Here is a 26,572-nt window from a genome sequence, read left to right as displayed (position 1 = left end):
TCTTGCCTGTTTCACTAAGAATCGTAACCATCTTCTTCTATTCTGCATCCAGCCCTTGTAATCCACTTCCTTCCTCACACATGGTACGTGACTGCAGCCTTCACCTCAAATCAGTGCAAAGCCAAGAAGATCATTTGTGACAGAGAGTTTCCTGTCCAACATCATGACTACCCACATAGGGCCTGTGCTTTGAACCATCCAAAGCCATGGAAGGTCAGGACACTTAAGACGACTGCTCCCTCCCCAGCCACTGTGACAGCCTCTGTTCCGCTCCACTTCCTTAGCCATGCTGAGCTCATGCGCTTGAACGAGAGGGTTTCCATAATGCTGCCTGACATCCTGACAAGTGGGTGACTCCTGAAAGTGCTGCAGAAGGGAGTTGAAAGAGGACTTATATGCCAAACCTATCACTGTCTGTCAAAAGGCAGAAAAAAGGCACTAGAGCCAGGCCAAATGGCCAGACAAAGATTACAAGGAAAACAGCATCATCAGATTTCTGGAATGATTCTTTTCCCAGGAAGCTCTGCGTGACTCACAAACCCTAGAGTGAGATTTCTGCATTGCCATAGTAGAAAAGTTATTAAAAACGCTGATGAGATTTGGTAGTGAATTCCATGATGAACCATCGACCCATTTCACAAATAATACAGTTCATCCAGAAACAATGCTGCTTCTGCATTGCAGACTTCAGTTCTAACTCTAACCTTATTTTTTGCTTCAGTGCTGTGATAAATCATGCATGGCCAGGACTCTTTCCAAGTACAACTGACTTTTATTCTCATTGGGGAAACAAGAATGGCAGGGTTCCTCACTTCCCTGTTGATATAAAAGATGTACCAGTCTCAACTACACAGTAAAATTACCAGCATTAAATGAACTCCTACAGGGGTTATTTTAGCCCACTTTTCCATAGAGTGGGCATAAATAGCTTCTTTAAGAGTTCATTTAGCACTGTAACACAGATGTTCAACCATCAGATGTTAATCTTGCAATCTTATCATATACTTAGTAGTGTTGCAAATTAATGAAGTAAACCTCCCTTGATTTCAAAAACTAAAATGCTGAAAAATTTTTTGACATTTTGAATTTTAAAAGTTTCCTTTCTAAAGTATCTAAAATTTATCTGAAAAAGAAAGAAGAAACAGGTTTACAACCAAACCAAATCAAAAAAGCTGTAATTCTAAATGTGTGGTGGATATTTCTACTTATATATTACTGTTTTTTTAATTCAAGCTCAAATTCAAATTTTATTCATCACATACGAAATCATACACAGTATGACGTGTAGTGAAATGCTTTTTATGACTGTCCTACATTTGAAGAAAGAAAAAAGAGTAAAATTAAAATTGAAGTGTGTGGACATGAAAAATATAGGGATATGGGTAAAATATAGAGAGAAAAATAGGAAAAATAAAAACTAACATAGTAGAAATTAAAGACATGTTAAATTAAGAAATACCAATAGTTAAGAAAAGCCAATAGTTATCAGGTATGCATATACAAAAATATGTGTATATAAATATAAATATAGAGTATATGATATATATAATATAAATATAAATAATAAATTATAATATAATTTATATAAAATAATATATAAATAATAAATATGTATAAACATCTATAATATATAGAAAAATACATATGTATGTAGATATAAAAAGACAAATATAAATGTTATGACAATAAATAAATACAGTATGTACAGTGTGCATACATAAGATAAATATATATATAAAAGGCAAATATAAATGTCCAATTGTACAGGAATAGCAGGGAGTAAAGTGACGGTGCAGTATGCACACAAAGATGCACAGTGAGTGTGGTTATTGTGTGTGCAGAGTAGTGCAGAGTATGCAAGTAGTGCAATTATTGTGTGTGTGACAATCAGCTGAGGTAATAGTCCTTTACCCTGCACTGCACTTAGACAGTGTACATAGTCGAAGATTCTCAAACTGAGGTATTCTTCAAGTGAAGTTGTTAAATTGATCATTATCTTATTAGAAACAGTGTATTTTCCAGGGCCAACAGTTTTGCAGGTTGCATGCAGTGTAGTGGAGTAGTGTGTAGTTTGTCAGTCTCTATAACCATTTCTAAAAACAATATATCACCAACAGTATAGACATCCCTCTTAATGAGTGAATTCAAGTGTTTCAGTCAGACCTATTGCTAGCAGGTGCATAAAATCATGCAAACTGCTATGTGATTGCTGTAAACAAACACTTGCAGTAAAATGTGTTATGCTGAAAAGTTCAGTGACATTTACATTGCATTGTCATAGGATTCCACTTTTGCCACAAGTAAATGCATCATGTTAGATCTCCCCCAGTCACCTGTAAGTGCTATTATTTTGAAATGGAAGCTTCTAGGAGCAACTACAGCTCAGCCACAAAGCGGTAGACCAAGCAAACTCACAGAGCGGGGCAACCGATTGCTAAAGCATCAGGCACATAAAAGTTGTCCTCTGTGGAACAGCTTTGCCTTTGAAAGTAACATCAGCAAAGGATCCGTGCATTTTGAGCTTCATGAAATGTATTTCCATGGCTGAGTAGCTGCATGCAAGCCTAAAATCACTATATGCCATGCTAAACATTAGTTGGAGTGGTGTAAAGTACAACACCGGGCTCTGGAGTGAGGAGTTTGCTCGAGTGATGAATCATGCAGCACTATCTGGCAGTCAGATGGACAAATCTGGGTTTGATGTATACCTTCCTTAAAGCATAGTACAAACAGTTTGGTGGAGGGGGAATAATTGTCGGGGGCTGTATTTCAGTGTTTCAGTTTTTCAGTTGCAGTAAAGGGTAATGTTAATGCTACTGCATACAAAGAAAATTTGGATTTTTTTAAAGCTTCCAAATTAGTGACAACATTTTGAGGAAGTCCATTTACTCTTCCAGTATCACTGTGCCCCAGTGCACAAAGCAAAGTCCATGATGTGATGAGTGGTGTAGAGGAACTTCAGAGGACGACAAATAGCCTGACCTCAACCCCAACAAACACCTCTGAGATGAACTGGAATGTCGATTGCCAGCCCTTCTCATCCAACATCAGTACCTGACCTTACAAATGCTCTTTTGACTGAATGGGCACAAATTCCCACAGATACACTCAAAAATCTTATAGAAGGCTGTTATAACTTCAGGAAGGGGTGAATGGGTGGAAGGTCTGCTTCATTTTGTGCCCATAGGTTTGGAATGGGATGTTCAACAAGCTTATACAGATCACTTCTGGATATTTAGTGTAACTGTGATATAAATGAGCAATCTATTGGACTTTTATCAGATAACAATTATCTAGTACAAGCTAAATGGCTAAATCTTGACATTATCTTAACATTTTGTTAACATTTTATGGCTTAATAAATCTCAGATATTCTCAGAAATTGTGTCAAGCTGCTTCTTGTTAACTGGGTCTTTGAAGCATAAATAATTCACAACTAACTGTTTCAAACAAAACTTCTGAAAACTTTTAAAGGCATGACACTGTGGACACTGTGTACAATCTGCACAATCATGACCTAAATTTACTATAAGATATATCACAGTATATACACTATATTGCCAAAAGTATTCGCTCACCTGCCTTGACTCGCATATGAACTTAAGTGACATCCCATTCCTAATCCATAGGGTTCAATATGACGTCGGTCCACCCTTTGCAGCTATAACAGCTTCAACTCTTCTGGGAAGGCTGTCCACAAGGTTTAGGAGTGTGTTTATGGGAATTTTTGACCATTCTTCCAGAAGCGCATTTGTGAGGTCACACACTGATGTTGGACGAGAAGGCCTGGCTCTCAGTCTCCGCTCTAATTCATCCCAAAGGTGTTCTATCAGGTTGAGGTCAGGACTCTGTGCAAGCCAGTCAAGTTCATCCACACCAGACTCTGTCATCCATGTCTTTATGGACCTTGTTTTGTGCACTGGTGCACAGTCATGTTGGAAGAGGAAGGGGCCAGCTCCAAACTGTTCCCACAAAGTTGGGAGCATGGAATTGTCCAAAATGTCTTGGTATGCTGAAGCATTCAGAGTTCCTTTCACTGGAACTAAGGGGCCAAGCCCAGCTCCTGAAAAACAACCCCACACCATAATCCCCCCTCCACCAAACTTTACACTTGGCACAATGCAGTCAGACAAGTACCGTTCTCCTGGCAACCGCCAAACCCAGACTCGTCCATCAGATTGCCAGATGGAGAAGCGCGATTCGTCACTCCAGAGAACGCGTCTCCACTGCTCTAGAGTCCAGTGGCGGCGTGCTTTACACCACTGCATCCGACGCTTTGCATTGCACTTGGTGATGTATGGCTTGGATGCAGCTGCTCGGCCGTGGAAACCCATTCCATGAAGCTCTCTGCGCACTGTTCTTGAGCTAATCTGAAGGCCACATGAAGTTTGGAGCTCTGTAGCAATTGACTCTGCAGAAAGTTGGCGACCTCTTCCCAATATGCGCCTCAGCATCCGCTGACCCCGCTCCGTCAGACCTACCACTTCGTGGCTGAGTTGCTGTCGTTCCCAAACACTTCCACGTTCTTATAATACAGCTGACTGTTGACTGTGGAATATTTAGGAGCGAGGAAATTTCACAACTGGATTTGTTGCACAGGTGGCATCCTATCACAGTTCCACGCTGGAATTCACTGAGCTCCTGAGAGAGACCCATTCTTTCACAAATGTTTGTAAAAACAGTCTGCATGCCTAGGTGCTTGATTTTATACACCTGTGGCCATGGAAGTGATTGGAACACCTGATTCTGATTATTTGGATGGGTGAGTGAATACTTTTGGCAATATAGTGTATATATATATATATATATATATATATATATATATATATATATATAATATACAATAGATATAAGCAATAGATAACATTTACGTCTCATCTCAGAAAAATAATACAAAACATTGGCAACTGAGCACAAATAATTTGACAGTATAATATATTTGACAGATATACAAATATGTGTGTGTGTGTGTGTGTGTAAAAATATTATTTTTCCTTTGAATAATGATTTATTAAAAAATTTCAATACATGTCAAGACTACATTTAGAATGATGCTTCCTTGTATACTTACTTCACAGCTTCACGCTCATGAATGCCATGCATGCCCAGTTTTAGCCTTGGTTATAGATGCCATTTTATACTACTTCAATGCACATACTCAACAGCTCACACTCCTGCACTGACTTTTTTTCTGATCAGTACTTCAGTCCTACAAAAATAACATTGCAAATCAACAAATCCACTCCATCATCATCTGTGACCATACACCTGTTTTTCTTATCTACAATAGCTTCCTTTAGATCTCCTTCTGAAGCCACTTTCTATACTCACATATCAGTACTGACAAATCTCGAATGTGATAGCTCTGTCAAAAGAGAACGGCATCCTTTCACAAAATAATTCTATATAAACACCACCAACATGACTATGAGAAACTCAGGCAGCTATACTTAGAGGGAACATGAGACACTATAGGGCCCAAATCATATGAACACCCGAACATCACATACCTGTGGGTCTAGCCCCAAACTCTTACCACATATTCTGAAGCACAGAGTTGTCTAGAATGGCCCTCTATGTTGTAGAATTAAGATTTTGTTGTTAAATTAGAAAATAAAATTTAGATAAATTAATTTGCAGAAAACTTACTGAAAATAAAAATATTTAAATAAAAAAAAACACAAATTGAATGCAAACTGTTTTTGCTAACATTTGACAACAACGACATGAAAACTTTCATTATAAGCTCATTCAAAGGGAGGAATTGGAAGAAGAAGAAAAAAAGAAAAAATTGCAAGTAATCAAGTACTCACTGGGAAAGACCATGCAAAAACCTGAGGGAAATAATAATAATAATAATAATAATAATAATACATTTAAAATGTTTACTGAAAATCTATCACATCACGACCAAAACATTATAAATATTAATGCCTTCTACAACGTTATCAATCTACTAAAATTAACAAAAGAAACACATTTACTGAACAAACCATTGTCCCACTGGGCAAAACACATTTAATCACTCATTTCTTCTTATATTCATACTCTCTCTCTCTCTCTCTCTCTCTCTCTCTCACTCATTCACTCTCTTATCCATTCATTCACTCACTCTCACACTCACTAAGACTCAGGCTTGCTCACTTGGGATAACAACATCTAGGACTGTTTGTTTATGTTTGTTGTTTTCTTATTTTGTTTCTTATGTAAAGCTGCTTTGAAACAATGCTCTTTGTTAAAAGCACTATCCAAATAAAACTGAATTGAATTGAAATTTGAATTAAAAGACCTCTCCATACCCTCTTGTTATCACCCATTATCTTTCAACACAGACATAACAATTGTATGCAAGTTTCTAGCTACCTGGAAACTTGTTACATCACCCCAAAAATAAAAAATCCACTGAATATATATTTATTTACCTCTATAAATAAATTATGCTCTGGAGAATAATTTATTCAGTGGTTTAATATTAAGATTCTTTACACTTCAAGCCACAGTTAATACTACTACTACTATTATAATATTACAATGTATCATACTTCACAGTGTTTCTGGACAGGGTATCTATTTTTCATTTTTATTGAACCATTAACTTATACACTCACTATCTACTTTATTACGAACACTTGTAAACCTGCACATTCAGCTAGTCATGTGGCAGCAGTGCAATACAAAAAAATCGTGCAGATATAGATCAAGAGCTTCACATCAAACATCAGAATAAAGACAAAGTGTAACCTCTGTGACTTTGATTGTGGCATGGTGGCATGATGTTGGGGCCAAAGGCACTGGTTTGAATATTTTCTAAATTACTGGAATCTCCTTGGAATTTCACACACAACAGTCTGTAAACTTTACTTAGAATGGTACAGAAAAACATTCAGTTTGTGAAGGGTTTGCAGACTGAAACACAGTGTTGATGAGAGAGATTAGAGTAGAATGACCAGGCTGGTTTGAGCTGACAGGAAGTCTATAATAACTCAAATAAGCATTCTTTACAACCAGGGTAAGCAGAAAAGCATCTGGGTGAGCTACAAGAGCAGAAGACCACATCAGGTTCCACTTCTGACAGCCAAGAACAGGAATCTGAGGCTATCTTGGCCACAGACTCATTTAAACAGGACAGAAGCCTGGAATAAGACCAAGTGATTGTTCTTTCTAGTCTTCACCTGTACTGCTTCGATGAGTCTAAGCCCATGATAGCCTCAGAGGACTTTCACACTAGGAGTTTGAAAAAAGAGAACATGGTTTGCATGAAAAGTGAAAATGATAGCTGACATGCAGACCAGGAAATGTATCACCCAAGAGTACTTGTAGAAAGTAGTCTGAGTTCGCTGGACTGGAACTGTACCCATGAATTGTGAACACAACTCCTACTTGGGTCCGCAATTGTTCAGAAAGTAGAGTAACTGGCATATGTGTGATGACATCATTAGTCTCCACAAAACATGTGTACCATTAGAGGCAGGGGATCACTAGGGGGGCACAGAAGAGGTGAGATGCCCTGCTGTGCATAATAGTACCAAAACATGGTTGAGTCACACCGTGACCTACATGCATGCTTGTGATGAACGCAAATGCCTTCGATTGAATCAAATGAGTCTGAAACCAGACCAGTGCTGTAGGTGTGCCAGGGAAGAATCACACAGATTCTTGTTCTGTGCTAACAGGAGTGGAGCCTTATGTTGTCTTCTGATGTTGTAGCCCACCCACCTTGAGATTCGATGCTTTGCATGCTGAGATGCTTTTCTGCTCATCATGGTTGTAAAGAGTGATTATTTGAGTTACTGCATCCTTCCTGTCAGCTCAAACCATTATTGTCATTTGCCACCAACACATCCGTTGCTCACTCAATGTTTTTTGTTTTAAACACCATTCTGTATAAACTTCTGATATTGCTGAAAGTGAATTTCTCAGAGGATCAGCAATTAATGAAATGCTCAAACTAGTCCTTATCGTACCATCATCCATGCATTTACATGTATGGCATTTGGCAGGGGGTTTGCAGAAGTGCTTTGAAGTCTCTATTAATAAATACCCCTGGATATTGGTTCACTAGGTCATGAACTAAGAATACTCAGTCTAAAAAAATCTGTTGGGGAGGTAATATATTTAAAACAAAAAATAATAAGAAGAAGAAGCACACAAAAAACACTCTGAAGTATTTTAGTATTGCAGGAAGGGGGAGGTCTTTAGACGCCGTTTGAAGACTTCCAGTGACTCAAATATTCAGTCATCTCAGGCAGGTTCAGATACAGGAAGGCAGTGGAGAGAGCATAGCAGTGCCATGATCAAAGTCACAGAGATCACACTTTTTCTTCAGTCTGATATTTGAGGTGATGTGAACAGTAATTGACGCTCTTGATCTGTATCTGTGTGATTTTTTTTTTCTGCATTGTGCTGCTGCCACATAATTGCCTGATTTGATAAGTGAATAAATGTGCAAGTGTGCACAGGTGAGATGGTGGGTGTATACTGTAGGTATATTTCAGAATATGTCCAAATTAATAATAAGCAGACATGTAATAAATAAATCAAAATCAGCTTATATGCAGAGGATATTTACTCATCCTACAAAATCCTTCATCCTCAGCAAATGTGACAAAGCTGCAAACTCCAATAAACTGGATCAAATCCAATATCCTCCCACTCAACATGAACTTAGCTGAACCTGTACTCCAGACCCTCCATAGCTTCATGAACACTCAGCACATTACATACTTTGGCTTTAGAATATCTTTCCAGCTGTCAGAGCTATCCGTTACTAGCTTAATCGACAAGGAGACCAGCAGAAAATAAAGATCTTATTTTCAATGATCCCTGCTCTAACCCCAGCAATACCTGGTTTACTCAAATTTCTACTTTTACTGCAACGACAAATGATCCAGAATGAAATTAACCACCATAGCCCCAATCTTCCAATCATAATTCCTTGGCAACTACCTTCAGTATATAATCAAATGAATACTAACAGAATAATATTCAGATCTGATCCTACACTCCATCCCATTCAAAATGGTAAGAAGACTTCCCAGTGATTCAGTTATTCCCAGTACTGGCTTTTTGGACACAGATTTCCAAACACAGTCACAGTAAACATCTTATAAAATACAAAGTAGTCAACAGAATACACTACACAAAATGTTTAAACTGTTTTTAGAAAAAGAAAAAAAATACAAAATAGTCCTGACAAAAACATACATGCCATATGGTACTGAAAATGCATGAAACATTTTTTGGAGACACATCAGAAATCAATATAATTAAAACAAGCAGCAACGTATTTCTTACTGCTCACCAAAAAACTCTTCAAAGCAAAAGAAAATCAATGAAACATTAAAAATCTCACTAACTGGAAAACTTAATCGAAAATAGTCATTCATTCATTCATTCATCTTCAATAAGAACTTCATCCTCGTCTGGCTTGTAGTGGATCTGAGTCTGCAAGGTAGGAAGACACCCTGAATGGGATAACTAGATGGAGCACCATGCACACATACTCACACACTCTTTCTCAAAGAGAGTTTTTCCTTGCTGCTGTTGCCTCTGGCTTGCTCATTAGGGATAGATCTAAATTTAAATATGTATATTTCATCATATTTACTCTGAATTTTTATATTCCTGTAAAGCTGCTTTGTGACAACGTCCATTGTTAAAAGAATATAAGCATAAACAGCTTTAAAATAAAACTGAATTGGATTAATTTAGTGTTAATTAGGAGGCATGTTATTAGGAGGTGGAAGCATGGAGAACCCAAAGGAAACTCACACTGAGGATGTGCAAAACTCCATACAGACAGTAAGCAGAGCTCAGGATCAAACCAGGGAGCCTGGAGCTGTGAGGTGGCAGGTTGTGCCACTCTGCCGCCTTAATTAAGTATATCAGTGGAAATTCTGTCTGCCTGAATCAAACACAAAACTGCTGAATTTGATTCTGACTGAGTACCACTCTTCAACAACTTAAATTTCACACACCACACACACATAGATAGATAGATAGATAGATAGATAGATAGATAGATAGATAGATAGATAGATAGATAGATAGATAGATAGTATTTGATAGCATTTGTATTATTCTTCTGAATCTTAATGTGAGCTTAATATATGTTACAAGTAACACAAGTCCACTGAGAAAGCAGGGGTGGTGGAAGAACCAAGAAAAATTGCCATTTCTGTTACAAGATCATATAATCCAGTGTTGACAGGCAGATTGGTCTAAACATCTAGATGACTACAGAACTCATGTGGAATTGCTGACTGAATATTTTCTGATGAAGAAGTTCATTTTGCTTCTCGGGTTGGAGCTGTTACGGCTTTGATCCTTACTGAGTAGGAGGAAATTATTTGAGTGCTGTGGCTCTATCACTGCAAGCTCAAGCTCTCTCTCTCAAAAAAAAAAAAAAAAAACACTAGAATTTGTGGCTATGGCTACAGGAACACAACATCATAGTGACTGAAACACAAATGAAATGACATCACTCTTTGAAAGCATTGCAGGAATATATTATTATATGAGAAAGTACATATGAATTTTTTTTCATCCACATCTACATCTGCTATCATAGATAAACAATAAAAAAAATGCTTAAATGAATGTCTGTTTTCTTATTCCACATTTGACTGGCTTCCAATTTTAAATTCTGCCTCCATGCAATTTTCTACACATACTGTAGTTTATACTTCGGAGGCAGGTTTACTGCCAGCCAACCAAATATATTTGTTCTTTTTTTTTCCTTAGCACCATAGGACGGGAGAGAGCGTGAGAGAGAGAGAGAGAGAGAGAAGAGGAGAGAGAAGGAGAGAAGGTGGGGGAAGAGGGGAATTAGCGCAAAGTTGCTTTAACCTGTAACAGAAAGCATCATTTAGAGAGAAGAGCCCAGCACAGTAAAGCTTCTTCTTCCCTGCTAATTGTTTGATGTTAAATACTCTTTGACACAGTTTGACTCTTTGGCATGCTAGTGAGTTTGAAAATAAAAGCTTGGAGAAAATACTGCAAGAAATGACATTGTAGCAAGTGAAAATATCTTGAATATTTCCGTATTTATCCAGTATTTCCTATTTTAACTTTAAAATAAAACAAATATAAGATCATTAATTTCATTTTCTTCATTTACTAATTTAACTGCTATCATGAAAAGCTCGAAATAAGTATATGCATAAAAAACCAGTGCTCCCACTGTCACGCCGCCACATCACCACATATCCATTTGATTAAAACATTCCACATTATAACAATAATTGAAACATAATAATGGCACAGTGTTTGCACAGCATATGATGAAACAAAAGCTGTGCATTAGAATGTAACTAATTCACACATGGCTAATTAAACATTAGCTCTCTGGTCAGGTTGGAGTGACTCTCTGGGGGATGTGTCTGAAGCACTGGGCTTGCCCATTCTGCTGTTAGCTGGTTATGCTGTCAAAGTCATGTAATGTTGTATAGCCCCAGAAGTGAATTTTGAATCCTGCATTTGCTGAAATCACCATGCTGATTTTATTAACTAATCAGCTGGGGAAATACTATCTTAAAGCACAGGGAGAACAAGAGAGAGAGAGAGAGACAGAGAGAGAGAGAGGCTGAGACAGACAGTCAGACAGAAAGAGAGAGGTGGAGATAAGAGAGAGAGGGAGAGAGTGAGGCTGAGACAGACAGTCAGACAGAAAGAGAGAGGCGGAGATAAGAGAGAGAGGCTGAAACAGACAGACAGACAGAAAGAGGCAGAGAGAGAGAGAGAGAGAGACAGGCAGACAGTCAGACAGAAAGAGAGAGGCGGAGATAAGAGAGAGAGGCTGAAACAGACAGACAGACAGAAAGAGGCAGAGAGAGAGAGAGAGAGAGAGAGAGGCAGACAGTCAGACAGAAAGAGAGAGGCGGAGATAAGAGAGAGAGGCTGAAATAGACAGACAGACAGAAAGAGGTAGAGAGAGAGAGAGAGGCTGAGGCAGACAGACAGACAGACAGAAAGAGAGAGGTGGAGATAAGAGAGAGAGAGGCTGAGGCAGACAGACAGACAGACAGAAAGAGAGAGGTGGAGATAAGAGAGAGGCGGAGATGAGAGAGAGAGAGAGAGAGGCTGAGACAGACAGACAGAAAGAGAGGGGCAGAGATATTTAAATATAAATTTGTTATTCTACCGAACTACAAGTACTTTACTTGAGCATTATTATTATGCACTCTTATTTGCAATTCCAAAAAAAATTCTTTTTACTCTTTGCTCTTTTTTATTAAGACCTCGAAATCTTAAGAAGAAGGTCTCTCCTTTTCTCATCCAGCCAATGACTGAATGATACATAGAGTGTATTAATCAAATAAGCCCACTTTAGCCTCCAAGTCTATCAATGTAGACAATAAAAGAATCAAGAATCGTACCATTTGACCATGATCTCTGCATACCTCTCATGCTACACAGAGTGAGTGGTGCTATAGCTTTTTATATGAGTTATAGATAAACCACCAGACCTCAGGGCGGAATGTAAGGATAAGCACCGCTGACCATACCTCAATTAAATGTTTCATTATGCTAGATATAACTTTTCTTAACCAACACACAGACATGCTGGTATGATAGGATGTTTGTGTATAAACTCATGAAAACAACTTAACAGAAAAGTCCGTTTTAAAAAAAGGCTGAGGTGTTTGTTTGGATCCTGGACATTTTGAAATGCCCTGATATTTGTTCTTATTTCAGTTACTAACAGCACTAATATTAACGACACAATTCTTATTACACTAAATTCAGCACAAATTGTGCTAGAATAATAAGTGAGCAACATGTATGTGCATGTTTTTTGTTTTTTGAGAACATCAAGTTTAGACTTGAAGTAAAAAATATTCAATACTTTGAAGTACAGTAAAACAGGGTCATAAAATACATGCTAAAAATATTTTCTCAAGACTTTTGAGTACTGGATTATTTAGTTCAGTGTCTTTGCTGTCAAAACTATCCTCTTCATTCATTCACATAACGCAATACAATGATTTAACTTCTATTTGAAACTTTTTGTTTTAGAAATGCTGTATGTGAGGGAGTGTCAGTGGCCTGTAGCCTCATCTGATTCAAGATGCTACAAAGCTACTTTTTCAGAGAAGGAAGAGTGGACTAGTCTTATTTTCAAAAATTGGATTAATAGTGCTCAAAATAGTGTTACTATGAATGCAAACTTGTACATTGAAAAAGACCTGCTAGCAGCATCACATAAATATAAATATATAAACAAAATTTGGTTTCACTTTTCCCATGTTTTACATTTTTTCACATCAGTAGTCACATCACAGTAAGGTATTTTTTCTACTGCTTTCAGTGCAATGTCAAGAGAATGTGGTGTTAGCATTTACAATAAAGTGAATGTGGTGACAGCGTTAACAATAGCTTCTGTCTTTTTACGAGTGCTTGAAAATTTTCACGCTGTCTCGGAATCAGGAAATATCTTTTTGAACGAGGCAGATGTGCAAGCCATTGACCTGTAGCTATTGTGATGCTTAGCAGTGTGGAATGCAAAAACGCCCTCAGCAGAACTCACTGCATCTTCTGTTTTACCTAGTTTCAAAATGTAGTCAGTTGATTTAACTAAATCACTTGCACCTTTATTTTCATCTGACACATAAATGCCAGCTTTACAGGTCAAACATTCTACTTCCCACAGATCTCGATCAGGACAAAAGTATGGTAATTTTTTGGAGATACTCTGTAAATTTGCACTTTTAGTATCATTTTGACTCAGTACAGCTGTCATTTGATGATATTGTCAAGCAACTGTTTGATACCCTACACAACAGCACATTGCACGTTGGCTAAGACCAAGCTAATGGTTGAGAGGCAGGAATTTGCACAATAGTTGCTGCAAGCTTTTTATTGGTGCACACAAAGGCAAGAATTACAGAGAGGGGTTAAAGTAATGCAAATCTCCACACACACACACACAATAAAGTAAAAGACCATAACCACATCATAATGAAACTAAAGCTAAATCCCAGACATTTTCACAAACTTTAGAAATCTCCAATGGATTATTTAAAAACCTGTGCCAAATCAAATATATGCAGATCGGATGATCTGTTGTGGCGACCCAGAACCAGGAGTATCTGAAGGACAACAACAACATTACAACTATCTTACTGGCAAGGCATAGGCAGGGGTAGGAATTCATGGAAAGGGTGTAAAGATATAAACAGATTGGCATTATTAAGCTAACTACATCATTTTTTTAAATTTATTTAAGGTCTTAAAAAGTTAAGGTCAGAAAAAGAGGAATGTCATAGAAAACAAGGACGTATGATCATTAGACTGGAGTGTGGATAAAATGTAATGTTTAGTACAACTAATGTAATCTAAGTGCCATCATTTTATAATGAATAGCCTACTTTATATGCAGATGATCAATAGATAGATAGATAGATAGATAGATAGATAGATAGATAGATAGATAGATAGATAGATAGATAGATAGATAGATAGATAGATAGGTAAATGGGTAAAATAATGTGTGATCCAGGGTGTATTCCAGCCTCACAGCCAGTTTTCCTGGGATGGGCTCCAGCCTCACTGCGACCCTGACAAGGACAAAGCTGTTACTGTATGTGAGTGACTTTATATAGTTGTTTGTGGAAAAGTAATAGGGTGCTCATGGGGCACAACACTCTGACTTCACTATAGTGCAGCCTAGATAGTAACTGCATACCTCAAAAAATGTTATGGTTGGGTTTTAAGGAACAAATGCTTGGATCTAGTGCATCAATAATACATTTCCTCTGTCACACTGAGGAACTATGGATCTGAAAGACCTCATTGTTTTGGTGACTGGATCATATTCAATATTCCTTTAGTAGATTTGTTTTTTATTCTTTAGTCTTTTTCTTCCCATCCCGAATGCAACAAGTACTGTCGATTGTGCATGCCAGTGATAAATGTGGCAAGTTTGCACAAACCGGTAGGAAACAAAGTGCCTGTAGCCATTTTGGGATCTATGAAGAGGAAATCACACTGGCTTTGGCACACATGGGAGCACACAAACCCAAGTCACCAGTGAGCTACTGGAATTCATGGTGTTAAGTAGATTGAAAGAATGTGGGGATTTTTTTGTGGAATAAGATGGTGCTTTTCATTAATCTCAGAGCTCAACCTTCCCCCGCAACACAACAAGAGCATCCCCTGCGGGAAAGACAATGAGAGAACACCCACATAGCACAGTCAAGAGCTGAGAGATCTTTCATTTCAGCCCTCATTTCTCACCGTATGCTTAGCATGGGCAAGTGTGTATGTGTGTGTGTGTATGTATGTGCATATGTCTGTGTGTGTTTCTAATATCCTTTGAAATTTGGCATTTTTTGTGCCACAAGTTAATCACCGAGATGCTTTAGCTTATAAAGGAATGGATCAGCTTAATGTAAGATTATCTATTTTCTGTGCAGATAGAGACCTCTAAATGTGTTGGATGTATGTGGGGGCTGTATAGCAGATTGTTCCAGTAGTGCAACATCAAAGACAACTGCACCGATATGAAAATAAGATCGCACATTATGTGTAACCGTGTTTTCTCCTTTCACCGAATCAAAACACGTTATGCTCTGCTGTCCCAGAACACCTGTGGAACATGCTCAGGTGTAACAACAGCTGTGTTTTCAGCCCTTGTTCACCTCCAGAGCCGAGACTCCCACAGCGCGTGACTGACACACTTCTGGAAAAGATCAGAGAGTGGCCCACGAGCCAAGCTTCTGCACAGCCCCAGATAAAGAACGAGAGAGCTGCCTGGTGCGGAACAATGAAATGATGCCTTCTGGATGCACCAAAATTCCCTCTATGCTGTTTGGAAATAGCAGCATGGAAATTTGGTATGGTTCTTTACTGGGAAGGCATAGCAGGGGCAGCTATAGTATTTTTTTTTTTTCAAAGTGTGTAAAAAACAATTGTTAAGCTAACTACATATGGTAAAAAAAATAAATAAATAAATAATAATAATAATAATAATAATAATAATAATAATAATAATAATAATATTAAAAAATAGATTACAGCACTCTTGTTTGAGAAGCAATATCAGGATTGTGTATAGTGATATATGGCTTAAAGCAGATCTGTAATAAATAAATCAACAACCCAGGATTCTGAAAGAGCTCTTTGCTCTAGGGCTTTTTCCTATCAATTCTGTATTTTAAGAGAATGCATATACTTTCAACATTAAACCAGACAATTGAAATACTAAATAAAGTTTATCAATATTACAAACGTAAAACCATTATTGAAGATACCAAAATCTATTAATGCATTTTAAAAGGAGTTAATGCTTTCTCCATGTTATCTAACCTGCTGCGGATTCTGCCATGCTGAATAAGTCCCAGGCTGTACAGTACTCTTCATAAAACATTTTCTCATCCACATGAACAGCCGACACCTTCTTCTTTCTGACATACTTTAAAGATTATTCTGTTACACTTAATGTTGACGTCAGGATTGTTTTATTACTTGTTTTAGGTGTGCTGTGCTGTTTTATCTATATGGGTTTGGTTGATGGGAAGCTCTGCAATATAAGAGGAACATTGCTTGTTACTGAGAAAACATTTGTTAGTCATCTGCCCCACATCTTTTCCTGTAATGTACGGCATGCTGATTAGGCGTGAGCCTCCTGAACATTCTCGGTATCAACTGACTTTCGTTTTCAAATGTTTCTGTGTAAACCAAATCTCTATTGTTAAAAGTGAATACATGAAAGTGGGGCCTGTAAATGGGGGAGGGCATTAGGGCAGCTTTCTCAATGACTGCTCCTAAGATCGTAAAAACCACCTCTAAGAAGGACTCCCAATGTCACCAGCATGTCATCAGATCAATGAAATCTTTTGATGTCTTCTCACCGCCCATGCAAGTGCACACATACGCACAGGCAGACACACACACACACACACAATCACACAGTGTAGTACAGAGAAGATGGAAGGCTTCATTAAATCCCTGCAGTCTTTTTTGCCTTGCAGAACTATGACAATTAACATCCCTCGCCATGCTGCCTACAGTGTTCTGTGCACCCTCTCCCTGTGTTGCAGCCCATGCATTATTAATTGGGCCTCTCATGGTAAATAATTACATCTCATTATCAAATACTGAAAACATGGTCCTCTGTTTCTCTATAACAAGCCTCCAAGATAGCCCATTTTGCATGCTTAGAGCCACTCGAATTAGACATTAGACAGTCGTGTATTAGTTAGCACTCACTTCATGGATAAATCATGGTCAGTATGTTACTTTTGGATGAATGAGTATTTCAGTTTTCAAGGTAAAACAGTTTCATATAAAACGGTATTAGAAGTGCACTTGTAGGGCAGTGCTGTAACATCTAAATCTGGATATTTTTAATTGCGCTGAGAAATAAAGCATCACTACTTCCTTTCATTACAGACTACAAAGACAGATTTCTACAGAACTAGTGAAGCTTTCTCATTTGTTCATTTACTTGCTGAGTACTAACAGTAAGGTTGTCACATCCTGTAACCCTTATGAACACACATGAGTAGCCAATTAAAGGTCCCCGATCTATCACATTTCTTCTCTTTCCCATACTCATCATTTTGAGAATTTCAAAATGCTCAGTATAACACACTAATCATTTTGCTAATCTTGTTATTGTTATCTGCACCATTAGATAGACAGCTTTAATATGCATTGTGGATGGCAGTAATATTTCGATGTATTGCTGATTTTGCCACTGAACAAGACCTGAATGCGTGTGGCAACATGACACTGCAGATTTAGTAACTAACCTTATAACTGGTGTGAATTGTTAAAACCTTTGTGTATTACAGGGTAGGATGGCAGGCTGTTTGTTCTCCTAAACCCCAGTGGAGTTGGGTGATGGACATGATCAATGGCTAAATTGTTTTGGACCTGAATATTTTACCTGATGCACTTCCCCTAACTGAAGCATAATGCTGTTAGCAATGTGCTAAGAGTGTTTCATGTGCTGTGGAAACTGCTGGCTGTGCATCATCTTCCTCTGGTGTCAGATGGCTACAGTGAGGAGTGAAACAAGCAGCAGGTATGGGAGAAGAGGCCACTGGGAAGAAGTAGGTGAGCTCCTTCAACATGTTGCAGAAAGGATTTGAGAAAAGAAAAATACTCTGATCAGTGCAAATGTGAATTTACAGCGGTGATATATTGAACTGTAAGATAAGATGCAAAAGCCTGATGATGAACAGACCTCAGGATGTTTAGTAGGCTACTGCTTCATTCTCTGGCTTTGCTTCATTCTCTAAGCACGAGAACACTTAGTGAGTACTCATACCCACCACTGGATCATATCATCTGAGTATAATGCTGGAGTGAGACTCAGCAGCAGTGGTGTGTTATGGATATCTAGGACATTTCCCTGCCAGACCACCAGAGGACAACTTTGAGTGAACTGCTCTTTGGTTATATGTTTCATTTCCACCTCAGTTGCTCACCTCTTTCATATATCAGTCACTCACATAATCAGGTACCTGTTTTAAGCCCCTTTGTGTGGCCATTTGATTGATTAGCTTCTGTTTGAAACCCATGTGTCTCCAGCCCTGATCTATTTTTTTTGCGTAGTTAGAGTAGTTGAGCTGTATGTTAGTATTTTTTTTCTTTCTTTGATCACACTTCCTGTTTGTAGTTAGTACAGCACTGGAAAGAAAACGAAAATTTGCATCTTCAGCACTGATTCATGACATGGTGAATGCACTGCAGGCTGATTTTAAAATTAAAGTTATTTTAAGATATTCCACCTGACACAGCTAACTGAATGCTGAGATAATGCAATGCGTACAGATGTCTTAGAGGCAACACTAACCATGCAATTGGAAACATAGTGGTAGATAACTGATAATGTTAACACAGATGAAAAGGCAAGTTGGGTGGCCTGGAACAAACAAACAGCCACTGTTACATGGCAAATCTCTAGCAATTTGTTTAAATTTATACCTTAGTTTCTCACTTAAAAAACTCACTAAACATCACTGTACACCATACTATTTTTGTGGAGTTTGTTTTCAGAAACTGGTAGATAGAGGGATAGATGGTTGATGAACGGCATTAAAGAAAACAGAACACGGAGCAAAAACACTTCAGTTTGTGTCAGAGCAGAGCATGGTGGTGCTTCCAGAGCATGATTCAAGTGCTATGGCATCTATGCCTCTGTATCGAAAAAATACTCAGTCATTTAGTTTACTCTCACTGACCACAAAACACAAAGGTCTACCCACAAACGATCAGGATGTAAACAAATGTACTGAATAAAATATATTGAATGTAACACACAACAAACCATTTAGGTTAGCTTTGTAACCAAGGTCTGCAAATCTAGGTAGAGTGCCTGCAATGTAAAGATTAATGCATACCACTTTCTTTCTGGACAATTGGCTTCTGAGTGAATAGTCCATACAGCAGGTGCTGAGCCAGACAAATGTCCTGATCAGGCATGTGTAAGTGCAAGGACGAAAAGGCAATCCCAAAAAGAGTTGCTTGATTCCTTCACAGACTGTTCAGTGACATGACGCTTGACTTGCATGCCATACAAGCCTTCCTGATGGATCACAGTGCTGTCTCAATTATGGACACAAATGGCTGCACATTTCCCATACGCAGACTTTCTATGTCTGGGTGGGATGTTATTATTTGCAGCTCAAGTATTATAACTGGGTGTGTTGTGCTGTATGCCATTTTGATGTCGACTGAATGCTCAGTGCCTGTCAGCCATATCACAAAAGCAGGTATCAGCAGTAGTGTGCACGCACACTGAGGTATTGGTCCCACACATGTTTTTTTCATCAAAGAGGGAAACTGTAATGACAGATGCCTTTTAGCAAAGCTGGAGGAGTGTGTGAAAAAAACAGTAGGGTAAAAGAAAGTCTCGACATCAGCATATTACTGTCCTAGATTCGAAATCTGTGTGACTAGTGCTCAAACATTTTCAGGAACCCCTAAGGGGGTCACACTTATTAGTATGGACCAACAACACCATGGTAGTGTTTTACATCAACCACCAAGAGAGCACACAATCCCAAGAAATGTAGAAATATAGAAGTGTAATCCAGATGTAGACACACATGTAGTCTTTAAGAGCCGCTTATCTATTGTGCTAATTCAATCATAGTTTAAACATGGTTTCATTCTTAGGTTTTCTGCTGAGGTCAGAAGACAAATATAATAATATTTTCAAATATATAATTCATACATAATATATAAGTTAATTGTCACAGAGAATATTTTTTGTATTTTGTCAACAAATGGGCCATTGTAAATAATACAAATTTCTGAGAAAAATAACATCATGGCTGTCTGAGATTTTACCTGCAGAAACAGAAGAACTATAGCAAGCTCTCTGAGAAGTCTTTCGACAAACAACCAACTAGCTTATTTCTAATGGTTAGACAAATTCAAGTGGCTCAATTATGCTGTAGAAACAGAAGGGTCACTATGTATCAATACAAATATTCTTTATCCTTTATTCTGTGGTGAAACATTTCTATTCCTGATCACGTGGTCTCTTTAAGAAGGACAAATCTTCCCTCAGTGGCTTACTGAATGGTTTGCTGAGTATGAAAAATGTGTAAATCATATGCTGTCCTGTACCATACTGAGGGAATATCTTTCAGGAAAATGCTGTAAATCCCTCCAGTACAGTTCTAGACGGGTGTAGAGTCTATACCAAGGTGTGCTGAAGCTGGGTGATCATGGTAGGCCAACACCTTCGAAGCCATTGTCTTCTCAAGGTGTTGGCCTACCATGATCCTCCAGCTTCAGTGCATCTTGGCATAGACCCTACAACATCTTTATATATATATAGCAAGACAATTAAATTAAAATGCACTCTGATGTGATTGGGGAGTAAAGGCCATGAAAGTTTGGCTTTAAGTGCTGAACAGCTCATGTCATGACACTAGTGGGATTGCTAAATGTGCTCATTTCACACTCCGTTTAACAGGAGGCACTCTTGGGGGTGCATACATATCACGGTGACGAAGGGAATCTCTCAGCATGTGTTAGGATCAGCCCAAGAGGAAATCAGAATAGACCAGCTCCCCACTGGCAAGAAGGACTTTTCAGAATTTATAATTATTCTAGAAACTGCACAGAAACTTTTATGAAACTTTTCAGTTGTTCATTCCCTTATCAGCACAGGATCCTCTTATCAGCACTGAAGGAATTACCATGAACCAGAACTTATTCTGATTCAACATATTAGAAGACTTTTTTTTTTTATCTGTGTTGAGAAAGAGGATTCTGGGCAGGGATAAGCGCATGCATTTGTTCCTGCCTTACTGTTGTTAGAATCTCATTCCTTTGAAAAACATTTTGTTAACATTCTGCTTGCACTTTTGCAATCTGCTATTCCTCAGTGTTGGTAAAAACATGATAACAAATAGACAATCACAGCCTTTCGAAGTGAAGTGAATGACGAATATTACCATTTTCACACTCTGATCAGTTCCCCACTATGTTGTCACAAAACCATCTGACTAAAGGCTGTTTATCATAACTGAGGTTTTCCAAAAAAATGCTTGTGTTAAGCAAGCACATTCTGATTCAGATGCACACTGCAATCTTACTAACAAAACTCAGAGACGAGAGGTGAAAGAAGGCGGATTTGCGAACTGTTTTACATTCTGGTGCCTGCACAGATCCAGGACTAATGAGTTGGCTCAGGCTGGATAAACGGACAAAACCCTGCAACTATCCCTCCGTTAGCTACGACTCCAAAATGTGCCAAGGGTTGTGGAGAAAGCCAAACCACTGAGTCCTTTATTTCTTTCAACTCTACAAACTCTGAGCTGTGAGAAAAAAAGCACACAGTCCAGTGGTGATTCAAAGTAAGAAGGCTCTCAGCAGTGTTGGCTATAAAGTTAGTTGTGGGTTCAGAATTGCTGACGGAGGCAGGGACAGTGGTAGGTCCACTCTCTCACCCAGTGCTTGAGCTGTTTGGCCAGACCCGCCGCTGAGCAGATGGTCTTAGCTAGAGGGAAAATGAGGAGATGGGATAGAGTGAAGACATGCCGTTTCACTAGAAATATCCCATTACACACACACACACACACACACACACAGAGTGGTAGAACTCTAATGTAAAGAAATGTAAAATAAAAAAGGGTAAAGAAGATTCAGCATCAGCAGATATTTAACAGTTTTTTGGGGGGTGGTGGGGGTTAGCATAGGAGTGGGTGTGGTGCGTGTGGGGGTGGGGGTGGTTGCGTTAAAGATAGCGCACAGTACAGAAGATATGGACTTAATAAATCTTTGTCCAGTGTGGTTCTATACATCTTTGTGGTCTTATGTGAAGAATATATTAGTGCTACATCGATGCTCCATACACAGGCCTCCACTGCGTACATGCCAAAGGGTCTCATTTGATAACGTGGACAGAAAATCTATATGTGGGAGCCTCAGATACAAGGCTAAATGAAATCTAAATTTGGCTTTATGCTTAGTCAGTCAGTACAGATAATTAAGCTGTGATAGGCGAGGAGCTTCTCTGTGCAGTGGAGGTTTTTGATCTTTTTTTTCTTGCTGACAACAAACTCTCCAGTGTACTTGGTAAAACAGAATGAATTTTGATCTAGTCTGCCGTATAGATAACTAGCATACTGTCTCAATTTCGCAGAACTGAACTGATGTTTGAAAGCTTTGCAGAATCTAGCAGTGTCTGCGTTATTTCAAAGAAAAGATTCAAGCATGTTAATGTCAAGGAATGTATTTTATACTGATGCACAATAGAAGTTATAATTCCTAATTCATGTACTACAGCCATTCTGTCTATCTTCTGAAAACAGAAAAACTCAGTACCCCCCACCAAATTAGAACAAACTTCCGTACAAGAGTTTCCCAGCCAATCCATCACCTTGCAGCAGAGTGGTAAATAGAAAGCCATCTGGCCACCGTTGAGTTGATGGAGTACAGTAACTGTAGTCAGTAATCAATAATAAATGCCAAACGTGTAGAACGTGTATGCATTAAGCATACAGAGCAGCCAACATTCCATCCATGCAGCTAGGCTGCTTTCAGAACATCTAAATTATACATACAGTGATTGCATATGTAAGAAATTTCTTCAAGATAAGTAAGCGTGCAGAAGGATGTTATTCTATATGCTGTGAGTACGCAGAGGAGGTAAAACACTGCTAATCTAATTTGCTTTCACCATCTGTTTAGTTCTCACCTCTCCAAGCCAGTAGACAGTGTGATCTGTGGGTAAGAGTGGCAAATCAGAGCAAAATAAACACTGTTTATAAAGAGCAGGTGCTCTGAGAAAACAACAATTATAGCTAAACGGTGACTTTTTTCTGGTCAGCTATGAACACAATACTCTGTGATTAACCTCAATCATAAACCCCTTTCATAAAAAAAAAAACAGCTGCTGTAAATTTAAAGAACAAAGTGAAGCAGCCTGGCCCCAACAACACAATAGTGAGATAATACACAGCTGCAGGATGGTGATAGGAGCATTTGCCCAAAAGTCCTTCAGACTGATACTCCCAAAAGCACAAATAAATAAATAAATAAATAAACAATTTCATGCTATTTAGACATTATTCAGGCCACATACCTGTCACCATTACCACCACATACAGTAAGTGTAATGTTATGGGAAAAGGTCATGAAAACATCCTCCTCTATGCAACAATTCCAACTTACTCCGTTTGCCTGCAGCACGCAAAAACTGAAATTGCCGCCTTAAAATTTATCTTATCTGATAATTCTGTTTGTTGATGGAGAACACATCAAATATTTTCAATAATTTACTGTGTTAAATTGTAAGCTTTATTTTTCCACTTCTAGTAATCTGTCATATTCTCCATGTTAAGGCCTAACAATTATCTTTATTTCATGTGCAGAATGAAGCTTAAATGAAGCCTGAACACAACAAATCACAATCCTGACAAGCTTAAGCTGGTGAGAATTTGGCAGCAAGACAAGTATAAAATGTTAGCAAGGCACTTAAAGTCAGTGATGGCTAAACCTTGCAATTCAATAAGTTCTTTTTTGCAAAATGTTAAACAACACAGCAATATGGTTTGGCAATGCAGCAATAAAAGTATTTAATATTTTATATGCCAGCTTTATTGTTTATATTGCTTTGTACTAAGACATGTAATGCCATCAGCTGCCATTTCCTGCTTTATGTTGTATAAGTATTCACTTAGGGCCCCTGGACTACTAGGAGCAGAGGCCCCTTGTGATGTAAAAAGTAAAAGATTGCTGAAATTAAGTAATTAACATCAGGATTTATAAAGATAACAGCAGCATTTATAAAGTGTTGAATCTGTATCTGAGGATGAAACATGCATACAAGAAAAAAAAGCAGAGGATGAAAAAACCCTGAAATTATATTGCCAGTTAATGAAATTAATGCTAATTAACTGGATTTAGTCAATTTGTCTTTGTGCTTCTTGCCTCCACTTATTGATGTACTTGAAATAAAAACAATTAATGGCTAACCTTGTAGTTAGCTACTATCTAGAACATTAATGAAGAAGTGTTAGACTAACGCACATTAACACAAGCCCTATTATTATTACTTGTGAACAGAGAACAGTAAGCAGTTGAATTTAAAGATAATCACAGCTCAGGTGGTTGAAACATCAATCACCTACAGTTCTTTTCAGAGCTATAGCAACTCTGGCAATCATGACCAATGGAGATATGATTTTTAATTTTGAATACATTTTGTTCTTTCAGTTTTATTTTATTTTTCAGTAAACCTTTTCTCTGTCATCAAGAAGATGAAGTATAAATTCTCTTCATTCTTGCATATAAAATAATGATTGCTGTGTAAGTTGTACCTTAGAGACACCAAATGTTCAGAAAAACAGCTCCACTTGCCTGGCTATACATACAAAATGCAATGTATAGGACACAAACCTAATATCTTTTCATAGAATGTCTGTAATGCATCTGTAATGACATTAAATTTACAATAGGATGCTTGAAAATAATATTTTCGAGCATCGATAATAAAGTAAATTAAAAGTAAGAGCTGATTGTCAGTGCTGATCGTTCTAATGTTCAAAAAATGTCGATTTCAACAGCAAATGCCAAGATCGAGACAAGATTTCCCTTGTGTTTTAATAATGTTGACCAAGATCACAGCTGTGACTGTATTCACATATAGTAGCCATACTGGCACAGAGACCTGTTGTTAGAATAAAATTAGTGGACAAACCTTATGACAAAAAGATAGATAGATAGATAGATAGATAGATAGATAGATAGATAGATAGATAGATAGATAGATAGATAGATAGATAGATATGCAGCAAGACAATGCAGCTATAGATGAATCACTTAATAAAACAGAAACTCCACCAATTTTTTTCATGCATTCCTCGAACATTTTACACTATTCACATTCAGTACTGTGCAGAAGCCCAATCTGTTAAAGAATGCTGCCTTTCTATCTGTTTTAATATGCATCTATGTTAATGTTTTAACTGTGGGAAATCTTACCTATATTTACAAATAGAGGCTACCTATTGCCTCGGATTTTTCTCATTACAAAGTCACTTATTGATGTGAGTTTTTTTTTAATTATTATTATTATTCCACTGAATCAGTGTGTAAATTTCAGAGTTGACCCATTTCCCCACTCACCGTTCTGTCCGGTGCTGCTGGCTGCTTTACTGCGTAATGCTTTACAAGACTTCCTGCATCATCTTTTCAGACTCGGACCAAAGCAGAATGTTTTATGTCTTGTTAATCGGATGATGTTGCGCCTTCTTCCTGTTCGACGAACTCCATCACGGGTGCTCGTGCAATTCAAAAAGAAATCCCCCACCTCGGGATCCTGTTTGGAAAAAAAGAGAAGAAAAAGCGAAAAAGAAGCTGTTGCGCTGTCCAGCTGAAGTGGTGCTGAAACGCTCTCGAGCCGTGAGCACTTTCCATTTTCTCCACTGTCCGCTCACTGAGTCATGACTAACGGCGGCTTATCTACAATGTAGAGAAGGCGGCGGTCCGTACCTGAGGCGCGTCAGTGAACCAGGCTTCGTGAGCGATGCGCCAGTGGAGCGCGCGCGCACCCGCGCTGCTGAAGTGGGCGGAGCTAGGGGGATCGACGCGGCGGCGCTTTCGACGCCTACGGGCTCTGTTTGATCATCAACGCGAGGCTGCAAATTGCCCAAGTAATTTGTTCAATTTACTTTGGGAGAGCGTTATACAGGCTCAGATTACAAATTGACAAATTAGTCCCATTCGGTATTTCGTAATCGTGCAGGATACTGGTATTTATAGTATGCTGGCCGTCTGAAACGCTTAAAAAATGAGGTCCTGTTTATAGTGTCTTCAGTTTAAATAAGAAAGGAAACATAGTTTATCAGACTAGGATTCATTCATTAGATGCACAAGCCTCTCTGAAGGAAATATTGATGTAAAAAAAAAAAAAAAAACGAGCTGTGCATATTAAAAACCATAGCCTATTATATGGGCATCATGTGGGCGAAGTTACCCTGACAGCATGCTAATGCAGTTTCCACAGTATATGTTAAAATGGCTGTTAAAACATTCAGGCAAAGCACGTTATATACTGCATAAACCAAAGACCATTCCTGTAGGAGCACGAGAGGGGGGA

The 26,572-nt window shown here is 38.2% G+C and overlaps 1 protein-coding gene across 3 annotated transcripts in view; it reads right to left on the bottom strand.

Moving 5' to 3' along the window:
* The window catches only part of grm4 (glutamate receptor, metabotropic 4), a 149,037-nt gene extending 122,961 nt beyond the window's left edge, over positions 1 to 26,076 (bottom strand). For 2 of the 3 annotated variants that reach the window (XM_058402071.1, XM_058402073.1), the window contains exon 1: positions 25,600 to 25,959. The gene's annotated coding sequence lies outside the window, so the exon portion shown is untranslated. The other variant, XM_058402072.1, reaches the window with a different exon arrangement.
* Positions 26,077 to 26,572: the final 496 nt, after the last annotated feature.

The sequence above is a fragment of the Hemibagrus wyckioides genome, linkage group LG11, assembly GCF_019097595.1.
Source record: "Hemibagrus wyckioides isolate EC202008001 linkage group LG11, SWU_Hwy_1.0, whole genome shotgun sequence".
Classification (NCBI taxonomy): Eukaryota; Metazoa; Chordata; class Actinopteri; order Siluriformes; family Bagridae; genus Hemibagrus; species Hemibagrus wyckioides.
This window is presented reverse-complemented; position numbering and strand designations above follow the sequence as displayed.